The 25,609-nt window shown below is 41.1% G+C and overlaps 1 protein-coding gene across 5 annotated transcripts in view; it reads left to right on the top strand.

Moving 5' to 3' along the window:
- Nucleotides 1–25,609, top strand: part of CACNA2D1 (calcium voltage-gated channel auxiliary subunit alpha2delta 1) — a 439,617-nt gene that overhangs the window by 117,239 nt on the left and 296,769 nt on the right. The gene's annotated exons all lie outside the window — the stretch shown is intronic.

Raw genomic sequence — 25,609 nt, 5'->3', positions numbered from 1 at the left:
CTTGACTCTGTTTCTGAGATGTCTGCGTTGTGGATTGTGTAGTGCTTTTTAACTCTGTTAATAAAGCTGAGTGTCATTCAGTATGCCACGCTCCTCAGGCATTAAGGGATTCTGCTGCTATGCAAGGCTGCTTGTGCTGGAGAGCACATTAGGACAAATTCTGCGATTATTTTGTCACTCTCATGAAGGGTTGGATGGGAACAGAGTTATTCTTGTTCCAGTACTGGTCTATGATCACAGATAGTTGTGATCTGACAACCTTCCACAGAGCAGATGAGCTGTATACTTCGGAACCACTACATTTCTAGGACCTAATCGCAGATGGTAATGATATCTCACACTTAAAATAAAGCCATAGTAATATAACAGAATGACATCCTCTTGCTAATGCAGTGTCAATCAATTTTACTACGCTTCAATGCTTGTTTACTCTTTCAGTTGTAAGTTAATACCCAGCAGACTTTGTTATTTGAATTATTGATAAAGCATTTTGTTCCATGCAAGAATGCAAACCCAGTTTTGAATCGCAAAGGTAAGAGAATGCCCTGTGCTCGTTCCCAAGGTGTTGCTGTGGATATGTAGCTTGGAACTTAATAACAAAATACAATTACTTTTACTTCAGCTTTACAAAAAATTATTAATGAACGAGATCATTAAATATTGAGTTAACAGGGAAGCTTTTATTTTGCACCTAACTCAAAAGCCTTTATTTCCATGGTGTAGGAGAGCTAGCCGGACTGCAGCAGGAGCAAATACAGCTTTCAAAGCAAAGAGTATAGTGTCTCACAGACTCTCATTTGTAAACTCAGCCCAACAGTCGCTTTTTCTTTGAGTACAGAATCAAATTTGTCGTCTCTTCCAAGCAGTAAATAAGAATAAATTTTACATTTGATTTCGCCCTTAAAAGATGAAACTTGTAGGTTTGGAGTCTAAATGGGACCTTTGTGATTGCATGGTCCCAGCCCAGCACATAACAGAAGCTTTAGGGTCTCCCTTAACATTTCTCAGTTGAAGTTCAGAGCCAGAGTCCAAGGATATCCTGTGGAACATGTCCCAGCTGCAGGCTATGCTGCAGAACTATGCAGAAAGAATAAACATGAGATTCAAGCTGGAGCTTCTGGAGTTCAACTAAAGTGAATAAGAAATGAAGAAACTGAATTCATTGTTACGTTTAATTCAACTGTGATTACTATAGGTATTGTATAGGGAATAGATCTAGTGAAATAATTTTCAAACTTGAAACTTTTTTGTATGACTTCTGTATTTTCTTACAAGTATGTGTATTTATCATTCCCAGCCTTAATGGGGATTATGTGAGTTCCTGAAAATAAGGTTTTGTGAAGTGTTTGATTACTAAAGGCATAGGCTGAGGAGAGGAGAAGGATGGTATCTCTTATAGAAATCTCTAAAAATGACGTTCTTTTTCTAAAATACACTGAGACCCTTAATCCTGCAGATGAACTCAGGGATCTGCTCATGCCAGATCTTTCAAGCAGGTTCTCTCCCAGCGAATGACAGGGTGAGGGTGATGCTTTGGACGCCAGGACTGTCCCCTGCACAGCGCGGCAGCCGGTGGCTGGGATGCGCCCGATGTGGGAGGCAGCGGGTTATCGCTGTGAGAAAATGCCTGCGCTGCCCCCTGAAAGAGAGTGAGAGCAGAAAGCAGGAGAGAGTTTTATGAGGCTTCTGGTCACTGTATGAGATCTGAAATGTCAGAAAACATGAAGGCCATCCTGGCAGGCAAAGGCAGGCAGCCACATGTTCAGCTTGCTTAAGCCTTCTAGTTTGTAGTCTGAGCTGTTTAGACACCAATTAGATAACAGAGGAAAAAGAAAGATTTTTCTTCTGTGCACTGATGCCTGGTGAACTTGTCAGAAGGGCTCCTAATCTGATGGCACGGGATTCACCAGACGGAGCATGTGGTTGTGGATTTCAGATGGAGTCGTTCATTTATTTGCTTGTTTTAGAAGATGTGTTTACACTCTTAGATGTATTTTTTTGGCTTAGGCACATGGAAAGTTGTAGGAATTATTTCCTTCTCAATAAACTATAATAGCTTCCTACTAAGTACATGTAATTTTGTGCATTTTTCTTCAGTTTACATGTTCACCTAAAACCAGAATTGACTTACCTAGGATTTCTCAGACATCCCTGTGTCAACACAGGCTACCCAGACAACCTGTGCTGGAACTTTCCGGCATTCATGGGCAGGAAACTGTGAACGGTCTTTGCAGAGGAGAAATCCTTCTGAAGCATGAGTTCTGTAGGAACATCGGCTGTGGGTACGAACCCCCACTCTCTGAGGCTCTTTGCTCAGAAACACTCTGCTGCTGTTACAAAACTCCCTCCTTGTGCACCAATTGAATTAATTGTTACACATTTTATTGTGTGTTGCCCTCATAATCATCGTGCCACTTGAGATATAATATTCATGACTGAATGGGGAATGAAATTTCTGATCTTTTTGTCTGTATTGTGGTTGCATTGCTGTCTGCTTCTGTGGCCGCTGTCTTTTCAGAAGGGCCAAGAAACTCAACCAACCGCTTACAGAGGGGTTTTTATGGTTTTATTTCATATTTCATTTTACGTTTCAAAAGTTGTCAAAACAATTTTAAATTCAGCTGCTTAGTTCTGCTTTCTCTCTCTCATTTTGATATATTTTATCTTCCATTTTTGAATAATTTATTAACAAAATGCTTAATTAGTTTTTGAGGCAAACATTCTAGGTAAATATTTACATCTTTTTAAATGTTTGCAGAAACTGAAATGATCTTAGATTTGTACTACCCGTCTCTTTTGAAAGCAGGAAGCCTCAGTGCAGGGCTTCCGCAGCGGCCGGGTGGTTTTGTGGCCAGCCGGTGAGCTCTGGGCTTGTGGGAGCTCTAAGGGTGACCCCGTGGTGGGTGCACTCTCCCTGCTGGGAGGCTGGGGAGGTTAGCACCAGGAAGCCGTGTGGTCTCACTAGGAGGGGAAAGACATATGTTGTATAGGGTTTATTGCCTTAAAATATTCCCAAAATAAATAATAATAGTAATAATAATAATAAAATCAAATAACAGCCATGTTAACCATGCCTACTTTAATTCTCCATAGACGGAAGTTAAGCATAACATAACTTACCCACTTTAAAAGTTACCTGGAGTCAAGTTTCCTTACTGTGTCTGTGTAAACCAGCTCTCGATGTGTCTCTGTGATTTGGGTTTCACCTTAGCTCCAAAAATGAACAGGATTTTTTTGGGAGAGAGAGGACTTGATTTAGATACGTGCCTACAGGGTACTGCACTCTCCCTCGCCATCTGAAAAGTTAAAAAAGTAAAAGTTTTGCCATTTAAAGCTGGCATTTTCTGAACAGATGGTGAGATTTCAGCCCTGGGTAACCTAGACCCATGTGGAAAATCAAATTCAAGTGCTGAATCTGAAGCCTGCTATGAAAGTTCGCATACGCAGAGGAAGAAATGCAAGGAGTTCACAGTATTCTCTTTGCACAACTTTCGTCTATATGGCAGTCTTTACCATACTCGTGTGTGAGGTAATTCGATGAGAGGAACGTGTTCAGGAAGCACAATCTTCCAGCCACCCTGTATTTCCGTTCTGGTTTAGCCACTGAATTTTGTACCAAGGGCTTCCGGAGTGCCAAGCTTGTGTTTACTTGTACAGCAATAAAGGATTGATGTTTGTAAGGAACCTCCAGACCTGACACACTGAACCAGCTCACAAAGACACAGAGAGCTTATTTGGTGGGCATTTCTTAAAAAAAAAAAATTCTATCAGCTCGAATCCACACATTTACATTGAAACAAATAATCTGTTCTTCTGCAAGAGTACAGGTTTTTTGGTGACTTTAGTTAGAGTTTTAGTGGGGTTTTTTTGGTGTTTTTTTGTTTTTTAATCAAGAGAATTTGAGCAACTGAAGGCTTGACGTTTATCTAGAACATAACGGTTCCCTCTCTGTTCTGAATAGATCCCTGTGTTTCTGATAAAATCAGTCTTGGATAGAAGATACCATACCATGAAAGAACAATATCAGAAAAATTAACTGCCTCCAGCATTGTTCAGTTCTGTCTGAAATTTAGAATGAAGAAGGTGTGGATTTTGTAATGGGAGGGTCTTTGCCAAGTCTTAAGACAGCATTAGATTTGTACAAACTCTGAATCACATATATTCATTGGTTTGGGGCATCACCAGTGCATAAAACATCCAAAACACTAATTGAGGGTTCTGGGAATGCACTCATTTAGTTATTCTTCAAGAATGCAGCCACTGAATGCTTTGGAGTATTTAGTATGTGTCTCTGTGAAGAACCTCGCCCAGGAGAAACCATCTGATACACATGGCATTTATAACCATGCTATGCTTTAACATAGTCAAAGGAATTACAAAATAAATATTTATGATTTTAAAACTTTTTTTTTTTCTGTTGGCTTTCACATGGGCCCCGAACTTGGAAAGAAACTAGTATGCTTTATGCTAATTTTATGCTTATGAACATAATGAATGTCCTAATGAATTCTATGTGAAAATGGAATAATGTAAAAAAATTAAAGGAGATATTTGTACATGAGCCTTTGTTGGAAGGGGACCTGTGTGTGCAGGGGGCAGTGGTCCAGTATTTAGAGCTTTAGCCTCAGTCAAGGGTAATTCTGGTTGAAGATTTTGCTTTGCTGCAGATTTCTTATGTGGTTTCAATCAATTACTTGCAGGGTAAGGCTCATCTGCCTTGAAGTTGGCTAAGCAGATGTTTCTGTAAATTAGCCACATCTCCCTTCCTTTGCAGAAAGTGAAGAGAGGTAGGTATTTCCAGGGAACAGGTAGGTATTTCCAGGGAATGTCTGGAAGTATCCCCTCACTAGTTCAGACAAGACACACCTAATATTCAAGCAGCTGAAGTTAGATATGTTATCCATGGTATCTTCTGCCTGATTCATTATAACTGTCCTGAAAGTGTAGACAAATGAAGTCTTAGAACATATCCTCTCTGTCATGTTCCTTATTTTCAGAAGTGTTCGTATGTGGAATGCTGGGACAACCTGTATGGTGCACGTGTGGCTCCAATACACTGAGCCTTGGACTGGCTACCTTCTTGCTAATGTCATGGGATGCATCGGTAATGTTGCTTGCATAGAAATCCCAGAGAGATGTGGTTTGAAGGTGACCTGAGCTCGGGCTGACTTTCTAGTCTTCAGGGTGTTCCTGGGACAAGGCGTGTCAAATAGACGTAGACATTTTAATTCTGCATTAGGTGATTGCTGAAGTGGGAATGCCCTTCTGTGTTACTCTGCAAGGATCTGGTGAAGATCCGTGCATTCAGCATTCAGTCATGCTGGCCACATCTAGCCTGGGCACAGGCACATGATGTGACTGCCTTTTACCCTGTGTCTCCCATTCCTTCCCTCAGACACCTCAGAGACTGCAGGTGATGAAACCGACACGTGCGTGTGGGTCTGGCCCCGGGGCAGGGCAGGATACCTGCCTACATCAAAGCATTTGGAAATGTTCCTTGTCAACAGCTTAGATACAGCTTCAATTACTATGGTGATGGGCCATATATATCACAAAATTCAGCAAGACTAAAGACGATCAACCTGTATGTTTTTCTAGCTTTTATTAACTACTGCAGTATTTGGATGTAAAATAAACAAGAGAATTCAAAGTATGTAGTTTCAGATGAACTGTGTTTCTTAAATCACATGCACTGCATTCTGTAATACAGGCAATTCCCATACCCTTCTCATTACTAACTAATTAATAAAACTGTAGCAATTTATCATTATCTTCCATAAAATACTGTTGCAGCAGCTTTGCCACAATGAGCTTTGGCCTGCGTAACAGTGTGGGCTGAATTCTGTAGCCTGAATTCTAAAATTAGAAATGTGGAAGCCCACAGGCCCTGTGTATGGTATCAATATATAATCCCGTTTCAGAAAGGAATCAAGACAAGTAGCTGCCATTCAAAATAAATCTGGGGGATTTTGGACAAAAGCTGCTGTGAGTTTAGATTGCTTGTTATTTCCTTAAGGCACTTTTAGAAAGAAATGCATTAATATGCACAACATAAATCCAGCCCCACAGGTCACAGAGAGTTTGCAATTTGCAAGTGCTTTAGGAATAGTTGTTAAGGAGTGGAGAGGAGGAGGGGTAGGAAGTGTCAGTAGGAGAAATAGTGCTGTAGTGCTAATGAGCAGATGCTCTGCTGTGTATTGGAGACCTCCTCACAATTAAAAAATAGTTGTAGGTAGGAGGAGATCATTCAGCTGTCTGTGTGCTGTCAGTTGTACCTTGACCAGCTTTTTGCATGTCAGATGCATTTTGATTAAAGCAAAAAAAGGGGAAAAAAAAAGGTGCCTGTAGCTGGCGGTTGGTTTGGCAGCAATGCTTGCTGCAGTAGAAAAGTGAGACCTGGCTGCAAAGGGAGCTGCAGAACTTCTATGCTGGTAGAAGCCAGGTGCCACTCAGGTGATGATAACTAATGGTTTCCTCCTGAAGCGCTGGCCTGTCTGTGCGTAGGGGAGCACCAGTCTTCCCTGGTGGAGGGCGCAGGGGCAGTTCCTATCTCACCTCTTCAGGCAGCAAGTTGCAGGGGAAAATAGAGTAGCCGATATTAGATTTCCTAGCCCTTCTCAAGGAGTTCAAAGAGCAGAAATGAGGAGCAGGAGTCAGAAGTTGACGTTCTTCTGAGGTTGGTCTGCTCCCTTCCATGGTGGTCAGGGCGATGTGCGGGGCATGGGGCAGGTCTCCCGGCAGAGGAGGGGTCAGGGTGGCCAGTTCACCCGGAGCAGGAGCACATCTCGCTCGTGTGTGCACCTTCTGGAATGGGGCAAGCGGGGGGAAAAGAAGCACAATCCAGGATTATTGTCTTCAACTTTGTGTGTAATCCTGTCAGATTCGTTAGAAGAACACTTCAAGGTTTAGGAAGCAGGTGGCTCTTGCACAGGCAGAGTAGGTTAGTAAGAGGAGCTCAGCTACTGCAGGCATTGTTTGATCCAACATACACACTTTTCCCTTCCCTTTCCCCTACCTTTAAACCTTTCTTTAGTCTTCTGCAGTTTAGGGGGCTTATAGCAGAATTACAAATGGAATTATTTATGAGGAGTCATTAAAAGGGGCGGCTTTCAGATTAATCAAAGACAGGAGACATATGATATGAAACTGCCTTTTCCTCTGTGTCTGCTCATCGTGACTGCAGGGAAGACGAGATAAAGAATCCTTAGCTCTGGAACAATTAATTGAATGCTCTGCAACATTGCCTCTGTGTGTGTCTAAATACCCATATGAGTGTTGGGGGAAAATCGAAAATATGGGGAACATCAGCCAACAGAAAGGTATTCTGAGGAGACAAAGGGAAGGGATAGGTCATGACTCATTATGCAGCTTTGGGAATCAGAAAATGTAATTTCTCTGCCAACTGGAGGAGTTCATGAGCCTAACAAAATTTAAAATCAGTGGGAACTCATTTAATAGCAGTAAGATGTATAGTATTCTACTAATATTATGAGAAGTCTAAAAATACCGTAGGAGGCCTTTATTTATATCCTGCTGTGATACTAAGGACATAGCTCTGTAAGTAGATAAGATCTATCCCTCTAATAACTGAGATTCAAGACAAACCAAGTTAAGCCTTTTAACTGCCCTGCTATTTTTGTCTTTGTAAAACTTATCCAAAGGTATTCTGACAAATACACATTCCTGCAATGGAAATAGTCTCTTTAACACTGGCTTCCTGTTTGTTTTCAGGTGCAATTTGGGTGCCGATGTTAGGCCTTTCAAAGCTTGGTCTTTAGAGTGTGAGAAATCACGGGTTTTTGCCATGATCACTGATGAATTCAGGTCATCTGAATTAGCAAAGCTGCTGATCCCTACACATTATTAAACATGCTTGTGGCATTAAGAATAGATTTACTGGATGTGAGTGATGAAAGGATGGAAAGGGAACAAGGATGAACATTTTTCTCCTAATTTCTGGAGGGAATAGCTTTCCATAGATCTTATTTTTTTTGAAGTGCATTTATTAAAGGAGGGGTCATTAATACAATAATCATCACAAATACGCTTATAAAAGAGCATAGGGCGGAGCTGGGGTCCTTTACACAAGGTGCTCTCTCTTACTGGGATGTCACATACTCAGTTTGGTCATCCAGGCAAATAACAGCAATCCATCCCCTATGGGAAGAAGTGAGCAGTGCACCTGCTAGCTCGGTGTTTGGAGTCAGCATGAAAATGGAATGTCTATGATACCATCAGGAAGCTAGGTTAATTCAATTCATGCGTTACTTCAGTGCTTGCAATCCAGGTTTCCTTCATTTCTCTTTAAACATGAACGGATGCATATGCATGTGCAGGCTGATCAGAAAGTACAGAACCCCACTGTTATTTTTTTAATCAGTTTTTAAATTCATCATTGAGCCATGACTGGTACAAACTGAAACCCTTTATTATCTATTTCAGGTGCACTTTTGTTGCTATATTGGTAGAAGTGCGTGAATGTACAGGAAGAACTCCAACACATTTTAAGCCCACGCTAGCTGAGAGGTAGTATTTTTTTGTACAATAAGAATATAGATACATCATCACATTAATATAAATTGTTTCAATTTCAGGCTTAGTATGCACAAGCAAAATAATTACTGATTGTCTTTGTTTGCGTGCTCATGCTTTACAGTGAATGCTCCTGTGGTAATTAACGTTTAGTTTGTATTAATGAATAATTGCCACAGTGAACTCCTAAAAGGTCGCTTCCTGCTCAGGTGGTGTAGTGGGCTGTTTTCATCAGCGAGATGTTCCCTGAGCATTCACAAGCTGTTACTATTTCTAGCTAATCAACATTTTCAACAATGGCTTGTGCTTTGGAGTGTTTTCAGGTTTTGGTTGTCCCACAGGCATCAGCATTAAAGCAACCTGATTTTCAAAGAGTCGAGCAACCCCACCGACAGCCACATACCTGCACAAGGTCTGTCACTTTGCATAGCCCTAACCCAGAGGTTCTGTGAGTAACCACTACGAAATGCAGTCCTAAAAATACTAACTGGAGCCCCTTCTGTTTACGTGTTACTCAGTGCTAACATCAGCTCAGTACTACAGTCATCTTTTGGGGTCACTAATATCCATTCAAATTACTTAGTATCTCCGTGTTTAATATCTCCACATCTCTACAGGATTTAATAACTCCTTCTTATCGTTCATAAGCCTAATGCTTACATTTTTCTACTTTTCTATAAGAATGATAAAGTTGCCTCCTTGAGCTTAGTTCTGACATATTGCTTGGATTTTTTTCCAACCATGTAGTTTCAATATAGCTTAATATAGTTTTGTTATATATGTTTACTTTTCTTAATTATAATTTCTGCAGGCAATTTGCATACTAATATTCAGAGTTTTAGCTTAGCATATCATTTTGTTACTGTGGTGTCAATATAACAGTATTATTTCTATCTGTAAAGTTATTGGGCCATGTTATGAGTAGGCAGGATGTTTGTTTTGCACCTTTCTTGATAGTTTTTTTCCAAGATTTTACATTTATGTTCTTGACATGGCATACCGTACTTTTTCAAGAAAAAGCTACCTGAACATAGAATAAATACAGTTAATGTAAAGGAACACAGACCATGTTCATTCTTCCATGCTTTAGCCTGGCACACCACAGGTAACACAGTGCTTGAAAATGGTATTTGCTATAAAGTTTCTAGAGAGGTTTTTTTTTTAAAGGTTTTTACAAGTGTTTCTCTCTTTATAAATACAGACGTATTTCCCTTAAACGACCATTTTTTTCTACATGATTTTTCTTTACTTTTGATATTCGGTTTTCCTGAGTCATCAAAGTAGGCAACCTCAATATACAGAATGGTGGATTTCACTGGTGCAGGTTTTGATTATTTCTTTCTCAAATAATAGCATCACGCTTCATTTCCATACTTTTACAATACACAGTACAGAAAGATGGTCACCATTTCTAGTGTAGTAGTGATAAAAGATAAAGATAAGTTGTTACAGAAGGAAAACGCACAAGGAAAAAAAAGAAGGAAAAAAAGTGCAAGGAAAACCAGTAGGATATTCTAAGAATTGATTGGTAATTTGGGGACTATTGCTAAAGCTATTTTGATTTTTGAACAAAAATTTATATCTATGTTGAATATTTGCTGTTTCTTCTATTCTAGTACTGTTCTGGTGTTGCTACTGAGCTGTGTAAATAAGGTATCTTGTCCAAACTAGTAGTCCTTTAAATATGGCACACTTTCTAGTAAGCAAAGTAGTAAAATTATAGATGTTAAAAAAGGCCTTCTAGTTTTTGTCTGTTCATGAGATAGTTCCTCCTTTCCAGACTTTGACTTTTTGGGTGTATTTATTTACAAAACTGTGCCAACGACAAGTGGATGACTGCTAGCAGATGTTACGAAGGGTGCTTGGTGCTGCTTAGTAGAATGCAGTGCTAGGAGTCCTCAGGGAGAACCCCAGCAACGCGAATTGCGTTGCTCTTCCACAGTTTGGGATATGGCCTAGAATGTCTTTTGCCATCTCTGCTCCTCGTTATGTACTGGTTTTCCATGTGAGAAGGACAAGCTACTTCATTGCCCTGTGCTTCATGCTCAGAATCATTTTTTTGTGTAGAGAGCTTACAGCTTTAGAAATGAAAAGGCACTAAATGAATATTAAGCATGAGGACTTTGCTATTTTACTGCTGTGTTAATTGAAGGGCTTGAACATCTCTGGTACTTTCTCCTGTTTTTCTGGTTTAGCAAATAGCATATAATTCATGAATTCTTGTCCTCATTATGGATAATGCCAACATTTCTGTGTTGTGCTCTTATATTTTTAAATTATTCCTACAATCTGTCAAATCCATTTAGGTACATCCCACATTTGCTTTTATTTATCTACAAAGTGGAGCCTCCTTATTCATTACATTTTGGCTGCCAGCACGGATGGAAACCATCCCAAGACGTATATGAATTCAAATGGCAACAGAATGACTGGCACTAGCTACGTGTTTTTGGTGTCAGGGCTATGGTAATGTATACCATTAGTTGTTAAACATAGTCTGCTGTCGGCTGGGTGCCAGCGTGCTGTCTTCTGCGCAGTGCCAACCTTCGCTGGGAACCTAGCGTGTTCGGCAGTTCAACTGCGCATTTTCTCAGCTGTAGCTGCAGCAGTGAGACACCAAATGTAGTGACACAAAACAACTTCTGAACCGTGCAAGCGCTGTATTCCAGCGTGACATGGGAACCAGGCTCCCTTTGGGCCAGGTAAGTTGCCGCTTTGTTTTCGCCTTCCATTTGGCCTCACTTTTCCTTACTCACCCATGCTAAGAGGGTAAAAGGGAGTAAAATCACCCCTGAGTGTCCTTCCCAGGTCCCTTCTGATTGTGAATGTCCGTGGTGGCTTCTTGCCAGTTACTTACAAACACAGCAGAAATATGCTTACAGGAATACGGGGCAAAGGGGGAAGCTCTGCCTCGGATTAGTGGCTCTTGACGCGGGGCATTCCTCTGTGACGGGGGGATAGCGGAGTCTCTGTCGCCTTCCCCTGTGCTGCTTGTCCGCCCTGCTGCTCCAGCCAGCTCCGACGGGTGCGCAAGGAGAGGGGAGAGCGCTGAGTGCTCTTCCCACCATTGCTGCGGAGGGCGGGTGACCAGATGCGAGGAAAGGAAAGGCCATTTCATGCAAAGCACTGGCATAATTTGTTCCTTCAGTGGCAGGAGTTAAGAAATAAGACTAAATGCTGAGTCACTTTCAGACTTTTTTCTGTCCATTTCGTGGGACATCTCCATGGTGCCTCTTACTATGGGTGAGGTTACAGCCTGGCTCTTTCTGGCCTAGCAGTGTTGCCTACACTGAAGAAGAATTTGAAAGAAAAACTTGAATATTGTTTCCAGACGTGAACATGTAGTGACACATGTAGTGACAACTTGCGAATGCCATAATGCCATTGGCTTTCTGATGTTGGAGCATTCTGCCATTCCTGATTCGAATTTGTGTGAATGTGTGTGTGTGTATATATATATGTGTGTGTGTGTGTGTATACACACATATACATGTGTACAAACACACACACACACACACTTGTTTATGACCACTGCAAGATCAAATTAAAATTAACTGGAAAGTAATTGAAAATTAATCTGAAGTAGGTGGCATACAGGCAGAGCATGAGACAACTTGGTTTGTTCAGCCTTAGTAAGCTAGCAGGGGATGTTAATGCCATCTGCAGCTGCGTGATCGGGCAGAGGGGATAGGGAAGATGGAGCCAGATGCTTTGTGGTGGTACGCAGTGATACAAAAAGTGACAAAGGACACAGGCTGGAGCGTGGGAATCTACCATTAGACATAAGCATACACATTTTACCATGGAGACAGTCAGACACTGGAACAGGTTGCCCAGATAGGTTTTAGACTTTCCATCTTTGGAGATGCTCAGAATTCAACCGGACAAAACCCTGAGCAGCCTGATCTAACTGCGTTTGGGCTAGGTCCATACCAAGCTAAATCATTTTGTGATTCTATGGAAATGCTCTTCAAGAAGAGACAAACATGTAAAGTGACACGTGAAAAATTTGTTTTGCTTACTTGTCCAGTAATCACTTTCAGAACACTGCTTCGTACACCTAAGGACATTTCTTTTTTTGACTTGATCATAGTAAAGCTAAAGATACAGGACTGAAACAAATGAGGTTAGAATAAGAAAAGGGGTTAATATTGATTTAAAAAAAAAAAAGTCATTGTAAAGTTGTTCTGCCTGGGAATGATTTTGTAAGGAAAGTAGTTAAAATCAGAAAGTAATCTAACTTGTAGCAGGGATTGGTCAGGTTGGATGGGTCTTTGAGCACTCTGGTCTAGTGGAAGGGGTCCCTGCCCATGGCAGGGGGGGTGGAACCAGATGATCTGTAAGGTCCCTTCCAACTCAAGGCATTCTATGATTCTGTGATTCATAAAGTGATGGAGGTAGTGGTGTAAACAGTATTTTTACCAGAAGTTGCCTTCCTAATATTTTCCCTATCTGATTAACCTTATTCTGTGTCATAAAACATTTTTGATATAGACTGTCACTTTTTTATGTGCTCTGGAATTAAACTTAATAAAGCAAAATACTGTAAAAGTGAAATAATATTTTTATTTAAAAATATTTTATGACTTTGTTGGATTGCCAGGCAGTGTAGTCAGGACGTGAGATAGAAGGCTGATATGCAGCAAGAAGGAATGAAAAAATTTTGTCCACAAAGACAAAGATTTAACTAGACAGAAAAATATAAACAAGTGAGAGAAAAAAGATTTTTATCTAATGATTCAATTTAGTTATTTGAATCTCAGAATCAGAGAAACCAAGAAAATGTTAAGTGATCTGGTGTAAGCCACAAAAAAGGGGAAAGGCAATGGGCGGCAGGTTACAGTCTAAATGGTGTGCAGGTGGGTGCCGAGGGGAAAGAGGACTGCAGGGAGGGGGTGAGCTCATTGGGCTAATGTGTAATAAACCCATAGAACAAATGCAGTATTATTTATCAGATTAGAGTATTTAGATTGTGTACCGTACAGACAGATGATTATCCTTATCTCCTTCTGTTTCTGCAGAATTACTTGCAGTTATCAGACCTTCAGCTTAGGGCAGGCAGAACAGAAAAATAATAATTGCAAGTTGGCATAGGTGAAATGTGCTTGCTGTGTTGGTCATTTCTTGATAATTCTTTTTCATTATAGGTTGGCTTTATTATCCGGGTAGCTCAGAAACCCCCCCAAATCACCTTGTAGTTTGCATGCTGTTATGACTTGGGGAGTTTGTGTGTGTGTGTCGTTTTTTAGCTTTTTCTTTTCTGTCTTTATGAAAATAAAGGTATTATTTCTGAGGGAATACGTTGGACATTTATTCTAGAAAATACAGAAGGGATGTAGATGCTATAATAAGTTTCATAACCCTCACAATTAAAATGTGAAAGGTTGAGTGTCAGCTTTTGTCTAATGGTATTAGGACTTGCAAGATTAGATAATAGGAAGAAATTCTTTACCATGAGGGCGATGAGGCACTGGCACAGGGTGCCCAGAGAAGCTGCGGCTGCCCCCTCCCTGGAAGTGTTCAAGGCCAGGTTGGATGGGGCTTTGAGCAACCTGATCAAGTGGAAGGGGTCCCTGCTCATGGCAGGAGGGTTGGAACTAGACGATCCATAAGATCCCTTCCAATGCAAACCATTCCATGATTCTGTGATGAGTTATCTCTGCAAAATGGCTGTAGATCATTCTGTGACTAGGGAGAACTTTACATAAAAATAATCACTGAAACAGCTACAAATAAAGCTAAACAGAATGCATAGACTGGGTTTGATTTCCAGATGCTTGAAACTGAAAATTTTCCATTTAAAAATAAAAATTTTCTGATGTTTCGAATAGGAAAAAATCTTTTAGTACAAAATTGCTTGTACCTCAGTAAGCTTAGCTTTATGTTCCAGACCTAAGCTTCAAACCACTCCAAGGTGACAGCACAGATGTCTGTTTGAGGACACGCTGTTTCTTCTTGATGCTGACTTCAGTGGGCTGTCCCATGGCAGCTCTCTGGTCCACACACAGCGAAACAGTGCTGCTTTGGTTCATCCTCAATTTAATTTATATTGCTCACAAAAAGCATTTTATTTTAAGAGGAAAGGTTGAGCTCAACACAAGCTATTGAATTGTGCCGTTGCAGTGCTTGTGCTGAGTACCAGTACGATGCAGTCCTTTGGGGCAAGCCCTTTCCATGAGGTCCCTGGATCGGTGCATAGGAAGAAGATGGGTGCAGTGCAGAGCTGAAAGCAGCGTCAGCATTGGAGGCATCTCATGTAGTGGGGGAACCAAGGGTGAACTAGGATTTATCATAGAACCATAGAATCATAGAATCATAGAATGGTTTGGGTTGGAAGGGACCTTAAAGATCATCTACGTCCAACCCCCTTGCCATGAGCAGGGACATCTTTCACCAGACCAGGTTGCTCAGAGCTCCATCCAACCTGGCCTTGAACACTTCCAGGGAGGGAGCATCAACAACTTCTCTGGGCAACCTGTTCCAGTGTTTCACCACCCTCATGGTGAAGAATTTCTTTCTTATGTCTAATCTAAATCTGCCTTCTTTTAGTTTAGAGCCGTTCCCCCTTATCCTATCACTTCACACCCTTGTGAAAAGTCCCTCTTCATCCTTCCTGTAGGCTCCCTTCAGGTACCGGAAGGCTGCTATAAGGTCACCCGAGAGCCTTCTCTTCTCTTCTCCAGGCACACAGACTTCTCTTTCTCACAATTCATGAAAGTGGCCTACATCAGGCTGACGGAGACTGCGGGGTGGGTCTCTAGGAGAAGAGAAGGAATGGCCATGAGGCTGGAGCATGAAGCCCAGCTGCCAACACCGTGTGACTGCCAACAACTCTGCTTTTGCACATCCAGGTGCTCAGCGCTTCCCACATGGCACCATTCAGTACGTTCATGTAATGAATGTACCTGCACAGTCAGTGGCAGTGGTTTCACAGGATGAGGTTAAAAAAAAGATGCCTGCGCATGGTGATGGAAAACTTTGTGATTATTCATTGCCCCTCAGAAGATTTGAGAAAGCCTCACTCTTCCAGACGTTTCCCATTAGACTTTGGGCAAGCCATTTAGTTTGCTCTGTGATTGGATTTTCATCAGCTGGAAGAATAATAATATCTTCCTGCCTCCCAGGATAGGTTAGTGGAGCATTTCTGCTGAATAGGGCCATGTCAATACCAACACAGGAATGCCCGATATCTTTTGGAATTATGTCACAGTCTTAGTTCAATGTTAATTTGGTGCAGTGAGTTCCAACAACTAATGATGTGTTGAGTGAAAATGTGTTATGCATTGGATGTGTTTCACTGGGGTAGTTGTAAAGTGACACACTTAGACTTAGGTTTGCATTTTAGGACTTTTGAATATTTGCCTGCAGACCCTTAATTTTGCAGTGACATCTGTTTTGTTTTCAGGTGTTTCTCTTTAGCAGTTTTTAAAGCCTTTTGATTTTTCAGAATAAAAAGAATAAAGTAACATGCTACTGCCTTTCCCTAAGCATTTCATTTTTACAGAGGTTGTTTGCCTGGGAGATAAACTTTTTATTTCCCAAGGTTTTCCTGCACTACCTGAAGACATCTGGAGCTTGTGTTTAGGGAGCTCACCAAGACGATTGAGATGAGTCATTTGCAGCAAAAGGTTCTTGCTATGTATTGTCTGTTTAGGAGAAAAAAATAGTTGGTAAAATAGATGGTAGAAATGTGTTTTACCTGCTTTAATAGAATTTTGTCTAACTTATTTCTTTGTTCCTCGTAGCTATCTTTCATTATTCAGTTTATGTCATGTAGTAGGTGTTTCCTCATAGCCCAAGATGAATGGAATACAGAAGACTACTTTTCCTGGAAGATATTAACGAATTTCACTTAAACAGTTGGGGCTTGAAGGTATTGTGAATTCTCAGAGACTTTGGTTTCACAGCAAAACCAAGTTAGGTTTCTGCACAGGGGTCAAAAAGCTTTCAGCAGAAGAAAAATTCCCAAAGGGAATATATATATATATATGTGAGACTGAATAACAACATGCATTAACGAAGGTACTAAATATGGTGTTTCAAGAAGAAAGATCAGATTGTCGTTGGCTGGTATAACAGTATATGCCTATAAGCATATGTGCACCTGATGCACAGGTGACTACCAATGTGGCTGCAAGAGCCAAATCCTATGAGGTGTCTGACAACATCACCCTTCCACAGGGAGGGCTGGAGAAGTCCCTCCATTTCCAGCATTATCAGGGAATTTCAGTCTGAACTGATGCAGGCTTTTGAATTTTATTACCATTTAGGTGATGGTGAGAGGAAAATGTGATCAACAATCCTTTAATTCCCACAGTATGGAAAAGAGCAGGTAACAGTTATTCTTCCTGCACAGTGTACTGCACAATATATTCAGTATGATCTATTTTGAGGTCCCGTGGATTTACCTCTAAATGTATTAAATAACATATAAGATGAAATAGCTGTGCTAAGGAGTTTGGCATTCATGAACTAAGTTTTGTCTCTCTCAGTGTAATCAACTAATCCATTAGGACACATGGACATGTGCGTCCAGGGGTGTATCGCAGAAGTATTGAATTGTTGAGGAAGGGACCTCTGAAGATCATCCGGTCCAACCTCCTTGATCAAGCAGGGCCACCTAGAGCCAGTTGCCTGGGACCATGTCCAGAAGGCTTTTGAATATCTCCAACAATGGCGACCCCACAGTCTTTCCTGGCATGAAGGATTGTTTTCAACAAAAACAAGTTATGAAAGGCTTTTGAGGAGGTTCAGTATATCTTATTAGGCTGGATGATCAACCAAAAAAATGTGGAATGTTGTCTAGTCCAGAGCTTTCTCTTTCAATCTGGATGTTTAACATAGTTTTTAGGTTAAAACTGGCTTCTTGTTTTCCTGCTTTTGCTTGGGCCCCGTGTCTCTTGAGTGTATGTCTGCAACCGTTCTCATGCACAAGAGGAGGAATAAAAAGTGCCTTTACTTGGGGTATACCATAGCCAGCAGGACTGAGCAGTCATGGGACTTGTGGATTTGCTGCCCTGCTGTCCCATGTGCTGCGAAGGATCACTGATCAAGCTGGATCCCAGACGAGCAGGGAGGCAAACTCTCAGTGCAGGCAAGCACAGGTCGTATAGGCAAAGCGTTCAGCTCTCTAGAGATGACAGTGCAGCCAGTGTATGGAGGAAACTGTATTACGCAGAGTGGATTTCCTTCAGGAGGTCTTTGGTTGCCCATCCCTTTTTGGTTGGTGGTGGAATGACCTCTGGCAGAAATGTTAGGTAGAACATGTCCTGTGCAGCCTGCTGTAGGTGACCCTGCTTCAGCAGGAGGGTTGGACTAGATGACCCACAGAGGTCCCTTCCAACCCCTGCCATTCTGTGATTCGATGACTCTGTGATCAGACCTCCTGCCCCATCCTAATATTCCAAGTTTACAGTGAAGCAGTGCCTAAATCATGGGTGGGCAGGGTTTCATCCAAGAGTTTTATACAGATGTATAGATATACATATAGAAATAAAATCTTCCTAGATTAAAAAAACAACAACAAAAAAAAAACCAAAAAACCCTCACTGTCTTCTTTCTTACACTGGTTTACCTTTATTGCTGGGTAGAGGCTAACTGATTTAGCTGTGCACATTAAAACACATAAAAATTAAATCATAAATCAGGAAAGACTCTTTTTTAAGGAAAAAAAAAAGGAAAAGAAAATTAGTGGTTTTTTTTTATTTTTATTTGTTGTGGAAAGGATGAATGACATAACATAAAAAGCTTAAAATAAATTAACCCTAAGCATGAATTAAATTTTCAGCACTCAGGAATTGTTTTGCTGTGCTTTGTATCTTCTGTGACACATACGCATCAGTGTACACTGTAAATTCTGTAGGGTGTGTGACACCATCATCTCTGCTGATACATGATCTTAAACAAATCAGATTACATTATCAGCCTGGTGTATGCACTGAAGGAACAGCAAAATATAGATCAATTTTTCCTAGAGGAGGAGGGGGAGAAAACTGTAAAGTATACTGTTACCCAACTTTATGGAATGTCTATTTTGTTGTGTCTGTGGTCTGTATCCCTGTTGGAGTTTATAAGAAATCAGGAACTTTCTTGGTATTTCATTCACAAATTTTCTAAACCTTTAAAACTTCCTGTGGATGAAAATTAAAGAAAGTTTCAGAACCTCCAATATATTTTATTTATTTGATGTCAAAAGTAAAAATAAAAGAATGAAACTTTTGTGCAGCTGTGAAAGAAGGCAAGTGAAATAAATCACTTTCAGATTTCCCTATTTACAGTAGAGCAAAATCACCACTTAAAAAAATAAATCAATTTTTATCAACTATTAAATTTCTTTTTCCACTGGGAAACGTCTTGGTCAAGGTTCTGGACCATCCGGTCATGACGGTATCACTCAGATCTCTGAGGTGGCATAGGGATATTCACTGGAGAGGAAATTACAGATTTCCTTATCCTCCAAAGGATAATAGAAAAGCAAGGATTGGAATAGACTGTCATAGTTCAAAATAATTTTAAAAAATCTCAAGTATTATATTGAATTGGGATTTCACAGATCTATTCTTTGACTTACTAGCATGAGATTTTATTCTTTCCTTCTTGGGAGTATTCAAGTACAGTGTTAGTTCTCAGACTTTTAATATTTAGAATATTTGCTTCCAGAAAGAAGTCAGTTTAATTACTGAAGTGGCTGAGGGGAAAAAGGTATGATGTCCAATGAATTATCAGATAGAGATAATAACGTTTTAAATTGCATTTTATTGCAGTTATTGTTTTAACTTCTGTGGCATCTAATAATGTCACTTCTGCTTTCTGAAAGTAAATTCATAATTGCAGTCTGTGAAACCTTTTTGAGCAGAAAGTATATTTTCTAGGTTGTAAAATACCAGCAATGAATTAAAACTTTTACAGAATTGTGTTTTTTAAATGTTATTTTATTTTATTTTATTTTATTTTATTTTATTTTATTTTATTTTATTTTATTTTATTTTATTTTATTTTATTTCATTTTATTTTACTTTTTGCTGGGATTATTCCATGATCTTTATTGATAGCCTGGTTAAAAAGGTGCAAATTATCTTAAATTAGATTACCGATCAAGATTGGTTCAACTCTGCTGTCCTAAGACTTCAGTGTTTCACTGAAAGAAAAAACTACAGCAAGAACTGAAAGGCCTCCTGATTTAGAATTTAACTAGAGAGGGAGAGTTTCACATTGGAGAAACACATCTGAAAATGTCCTAACAGCAAGAGCTCCACAGAACTAGAGGTGCCTCCTCTTGAAACAGCTTTTAAAATTTTTCAATGAAAAATGACTGGTTACATTTTAGACTTTATTTAAAAGAATTACGGGGTCTCTGAGGTCTGGCATTTTCATTCTTTCACTTCTATTAAGCATAAGTGCAGTAACTGTTAAAGGGGCTTAAATTCTAGGTTTTTGTTTTGCCTTTGAAAGCCCAATACTAGTAGAAATATTTGTACAGAACCTATCACTCTAACAATTAGAGCCTCTTCCCTTCTCACTGTGTCTTTTGATTTAAGCCTTGAAGTCTCTGCAGTTCAAATGCTGCAGCAGCCTGCAGAGGAACTGAGAACTGAAAATAGCTGCGGACAGACTAGGATAGTTTTGTCCCTACGCAGTGACTTGCAGAGTAAATGAACAAAAAGAAGGATCCCACCTGGCAACTGGACCCATCCATACTAGAAAAGTCAATATTTATTCGGATTTAACTACAGCAGTTTTGGCTGTACTGTCCAATTTTACATTTGAGACTGAATAGCTTCTGACCAATTTAATTTGAAGAATTATGTGGCCACACCTCGAGTTTAAAGAAAAATTGAGTCAGGAGTGACCTATCTGAAATCAATTAGTGCTCTCATTCTGTCTCACGGTACATATGTGTCCATCAACAGAAACGTTGCCAGGTCCCATTATCACTAATTGGCAGTTAGTCTGACCGGAAAAAACAAGGCTAAGTATTTCGGGACCAACCCTGCACTCGTTAACACAGATGATAAAAATTCTTAAAAATACTAGAAATGAGACAGGAAAAAGCAGTGTAAAGGGGAATCTGTCTCTGTATTGTCTCCACGCAATCGACTGTGGATCTGATGGGGTGGAGTAAGGATGGTTGTGCTACCGACAGACCAGCCCAATAACTGGCACATAGGAAATCAAAGAACCTGTGTGTGAAACTCTCTAGGAAACGGGTTGAAAAAAGGAATTTACTTTACTTGGCACTTAAAGCTTTCGCTAGTGATACCAGTTGGAAACTGTTAAAAAAGAGATGCGGTTCCCATGGGGTGTACAGGAAGCTTACAGACTTTCTGAAAGGAGATAAGAAATACCTTTTTTTATTTTTTTCTTCCCCCCCCCCCCCCCCCCCCCAAAAGATTCTATTCCTTTTTGTATCTAGCAAAAGAAGCCACAAAACAATTACAAATGGGCTGGAGAGTGGCTTTGCACCAACATAGATATCCTTTCATTGTACAAGAAATGAATGTCTCTGTGTAACAAAGGGCATGGGCAATGTTTTACATTTCATTCCTCATATTCCTTTTCCCTCTGGAAACTATTTAATTGGTGGTTAGTGAAACTCTCTGCACTTTAGAACTTCACCTCTTTTAATTGAAACTGAGGTACAGTGACTGCTCAGAATTGCAGCTGGTTCTTCTACCTGCAAATCTCTTCTGTGTTTCACTCCATGCTGAGTAAACGTTTTCCCTTGTTATCAACACTGTGAAAAAATTATTCTTTGTTTCTGTGAAACCTCCACTTTCTGCCCCTGGCTTGTTTTGTGCATGACCATGTTGACAATGGACAAAACGCTCTTCTTGAAGGAAGGAAAAAAAACCAAAGAGGACTATTTTAATGTCTTCTATTCTCTGGACACTACTAGTCTTTGGTATTTGGCCTAGGGTAAATCTTTTAGAGTCATAGAAGAAGTGAAAAGCAGTACATGGACAGAGCTGAGGAGCGTGACTATGAAGCACAGAAATACTTTTTAAGAGTGACAGTTTAAAAGTATTTCCAAACTCACCAGGTATTTGGTGACTCTGTAGAGTCAGTTCTCATATTACACTGATAATTGTAAAAAATCATAGGGTTTTTTTTTTTACAGTACTTACAATATGTTGGCATCTTCTTCCACTACATTCTATGCCTCACTTGGTCTTTGCAATGCATACTAATTCCAAGGCAGCAGATCCTTTCCAACTGCTTGCTAAAGGGGCCACATCCAGCTGTTATCTGTGCAAACTGTAAATGTCGTAAGACCAGCCTGTTTGTCCCACGACAACAAGTAAGAGGCATCCTGTGAAGCTATCAGATTAACAGACGGAATTGGAGAAAGCTGGTGGTACCCCAGCATGAAGCTGGGCTGGAACTCATGGCTGCAACTCTTCACAAATGCCTTGAGGTTACAGTCGAGGGTGCTGAACCAGTTTACAAAGCAAAACCCATCAAGGATCTTAAATAGGAAAGCACCATGTGGGACTCAGTTTATACTTGAATGGCAAATTACTGAAGGTTGGATAAGTATAATTGATGGCTTGCCTTATTTTATATTCTTCCCTGGATATCCTACTTTGATTGCTGTTGGAGAGAAGATATTAAACCAGTTACACTATGTACAACTGGGTGTCTGTTCAAGTTTGAACGAAGCATGGCTGCACTGTACATTAAGGAGACATTTGAACAATATGTACAAAGCCAGAAGATCTCCTAACTCTCAGCTGAGCTCCCCATTTATTAGGCTTCAGGACTGTGTTCACTCTTCACTGCTTCCCTGGACGCAATATAAATTAAATCTCTTTTCTACAAATTGAAAAAACTTGAAAGAAGAGGATGGAATATAGAATCATAAAATAACAGAATGGTGTGGCTTGCAAGGGACTTTAAAGATCATTTAGTTCCAGCCCCCCTGCCATGGGCAGGGACATCTCCCACTAGACCAGGTTGCTCAAAGCCCCATCCAAACTCGCCTTGAATCATAGAATCATTAAGACTGGAAAAGACCTCTAAGATCATCAAGTCCAACCATCAACCCAACACCACCATGCCTGCTAAACCATGTCCTGAAGTGCGATATCCACATGTTTTTTTAACACCTCCAGGGATGGTGACTCCACCACCTCCCTGGGCAGCCTGTTCCAATGTCTGACCACTCTTTCAGTAAAGACATTTTTCCTAATATCCAATCTAAACCTCCCCTGGCAAAACTTGAGGCCATTTCCTCTCGTCCTATCACTGATTACCTGGGAGAAGAGACCAACACCTGCCTCACTACAAGCTCCTTGCAGGTAGTTGTAGAGAGCAACAAGGTCTCCCCTCAGCCTCCTCTTCTCCAGACTGAACAACCCCAGTTCCCTCAGCCGCTCCTCACAAGATTTGATATCTAGACTCTTCACCAGCCTCGTTGCCCTTCTCTGGACACACTCCAGCACCTCAATGTCCTTCTTGTAGTGAGGGGCCCAAAAATGAACACAGTACTCCAGGTGCGGCATCACCAGGGCCAAGTACAGGGGCACAATCACCTCCCTGGTCCTGCTGACCACACTATTCCTGATACAAGCCAGGATGTCGATGGCCTTCTTGGCCACCTGGGCACACTGCTGGCTCATGTTGAGCCACCACACCAAGGTCTTTTTCCACCGGGCAGCTTTCCAGCCACTCCTCCCCAACCCTGCAGCACTGCATGGGGTTCTTGTGACCCAAGTGCAGGACCCGGCACTTGGCCTTGTTGAACCTCATACAGTTGGCCTCGGCCCATCAATCCAGCCTGTCCAGATCCCTTTGAAGAGCCTTCCTACCCTCAAGCAGATTGACACGGCCACCCAGCTTGGTGTCATCTGCAGACTTGCTGAGGGAGCACTTAATCCCCTCATCCAGATCACTGTAAAGATGTTAAACAAGACCAGACCCAAAACTGAGCCCTGGGGAACACCACTTGTGACTGGCCGCCAGCTGAATTTAACTCCATTCACCACCACTCTCTGCACTCGGCCATTCAGGCAGTTCTTTATCCAGCAAAGAGTACACCCATACAAACCATGAGCAGCCAGTTTCTCCAGGAGGATGCTGTGGGGAACAGTGTCAAAGGCCTTACTGAAGTCTAGATAGACAACATTTACAGCCTTCCCCTCATCCACTAGGTGGGTCACCTGGTCGTGGGAGATCAAGTTGGTCAAGCAGGACCTGCCTTTCGTGAACACGTGCTAGCTGGGCCTGATCCCCTGGTTGTCCTTCATATGCCCGGGGAGCACACTCCAGATGAACCACTCCATAACCTTCCCTAGCACCAAGGTCAGTCTGACAGGCCTGTAGTTCCGTGGATCTTCCATCTGGCCCTTCTTGTAGATGGGTGTTGCATTGGAGATTCTCCAGTCATCTGGGACCTCCCGTGTTAGCCACGATTGCTGATAGATGATGGAGAGTGGCTTGGCCACTTCCAGGGAGAGGGCATCCACAGCTTCTCTGGGCAACCTGTTCCACTGTCTCACTGCCCTCACAGTAAAAAATTTCTTCCTAATATATAATCTAAATGTACTCTCTTTCAGCTTAAAACCATTACCGCTCATCCTATGACTGTGCTCCCTGATGAAGAGTCCCTCCCCACCTTTCCTGTGGGCCCACTTTAAGTACTGGAAGGCCACAGTAAGGTCTGTCTGGAGCATTTCCTTCTCCAGGCTGAACAGCCCCAGGTCTCTTAGCCCATCCTCACAGGGGAGGTGCTGCAGCCCCCTGATGAGTGTACCTTCATTCTCATCCCTCTCTGACAGTGAGAAGCTTTTAGGTAATTATCTAGGGCTCTCTCCAGGCAGGAAGGTGAGTCTGGGTCTCTTTAGGTGGGCCTGGGCTTGGGACTCTCGCACTTGCATGAGCAAGTACTCAGCAGTCTGCTGGTGGTGGTGGTGACATTGGTAATATCTGAGCTTGGAAAGCCAAGAATGAATCCTGCCACCCCATGGCAGCTTTCCATGCAGTGCATAGATCCATTATGAAATGCTGAAGTATCTCCCACGTAGGAAGTTTATTTGTCTGCTGTTTGGGCTGAAGTTCTCCCTTTGGACTATAAAATGTCCTGCGTGCTTCTGTCTGTCCTCTGTGTGGCTTTGCTCTTCTGTCATCGGTACTGGCATAATAGTACTCCCGATTTCAATGGTGCATGGCAAATGCACAGAAGACTGGGTTAGTCAGCCAAGTTTCTTTAATTTTTTTTTTTTTTAATGTTTTTGCAGCAATGTGGAATGTCACGTCACATACAGTCAACAGAAATGCTGTAGAGTTACACGACCATAGTCAAGCTCACTATCCAATGCACTAGATTTGGACTGATTGCTGCAGGTTTGCTGTGCTTGGAATGCGATAAGTACAACCAAGACTTACAATCACAATTCCTAACCTAACTCTTATGAGTGGTCTTATTTTTTTTTTTAGTGAGACTGATAGCAGCAGCAGTCGTACACTTAATTTAGTGATACGTCAGATACTGTTGCGTGAAGTCTTAGTGGCAAAATTAATTACAACTGGCTTTACACATTTTCACATCATTTTAAAATGAGAACATGCCTACAAACAAAGGCTAATGACGAAAGGTAACGGGCCAGAGTCATTGCTTGCATACATTGGTGTAAGTTTTTAAAATTCATTTAAATTATCCTTTGTTTACAACAAGAGTAAATTTGGCCAGGTATATTAAACTGTGGAGAGGTGTCTAATGAAGTATCACGGGGGAGATTTTAAGTTTGGCCTCGATTAACATAATTATTAATGAGCTGGAAGAAGGAGGGAGTCAGCATGTTCATTAAATTTGCATGTGATACGAAGCTTGGTTTCAAATACCACTGAAGGTAGAAAACCACAGAGGGGCAGAAAGAAGTTTGACAGAACAAAACCAATAAATAAAAAGAAAAAAGAGGAGATTTAGCTCAGCAAAATGTAGGTTGATAAATGTAATGATTAATGTCCTGAATTACAGTGTAATCTCCTGAATTACAGTGTAGGAAGGAGAAGTCTAGGTAATGCTGACAAAGACTCCTCATGTAATTATTACTAATGATAATAATGACAATAGTGATGG

The sequence above is a fragment of the Opisthocomus hoazin genome, chromosome 8 (genome assembly GCF_030867145.1).
Source record: "Opisthocomus hoazin isolate bOpiHoa1 chromosome 8, bOpiHoa1.hap1, whole genome shotgun sequence".
NCBI classification, from domain to species: domain Eukaryota; kingdom Metazoa; phylum Chordata; class Aves; order Opisthocomiformes; family Opisthocomidae; genus Opisthocomus; species Opisthocomus hoazin.
Note: the sequence above shows the minus strand (reverse complement) of the source record. Positions and strands in the feature narration are given on the sequence as shown.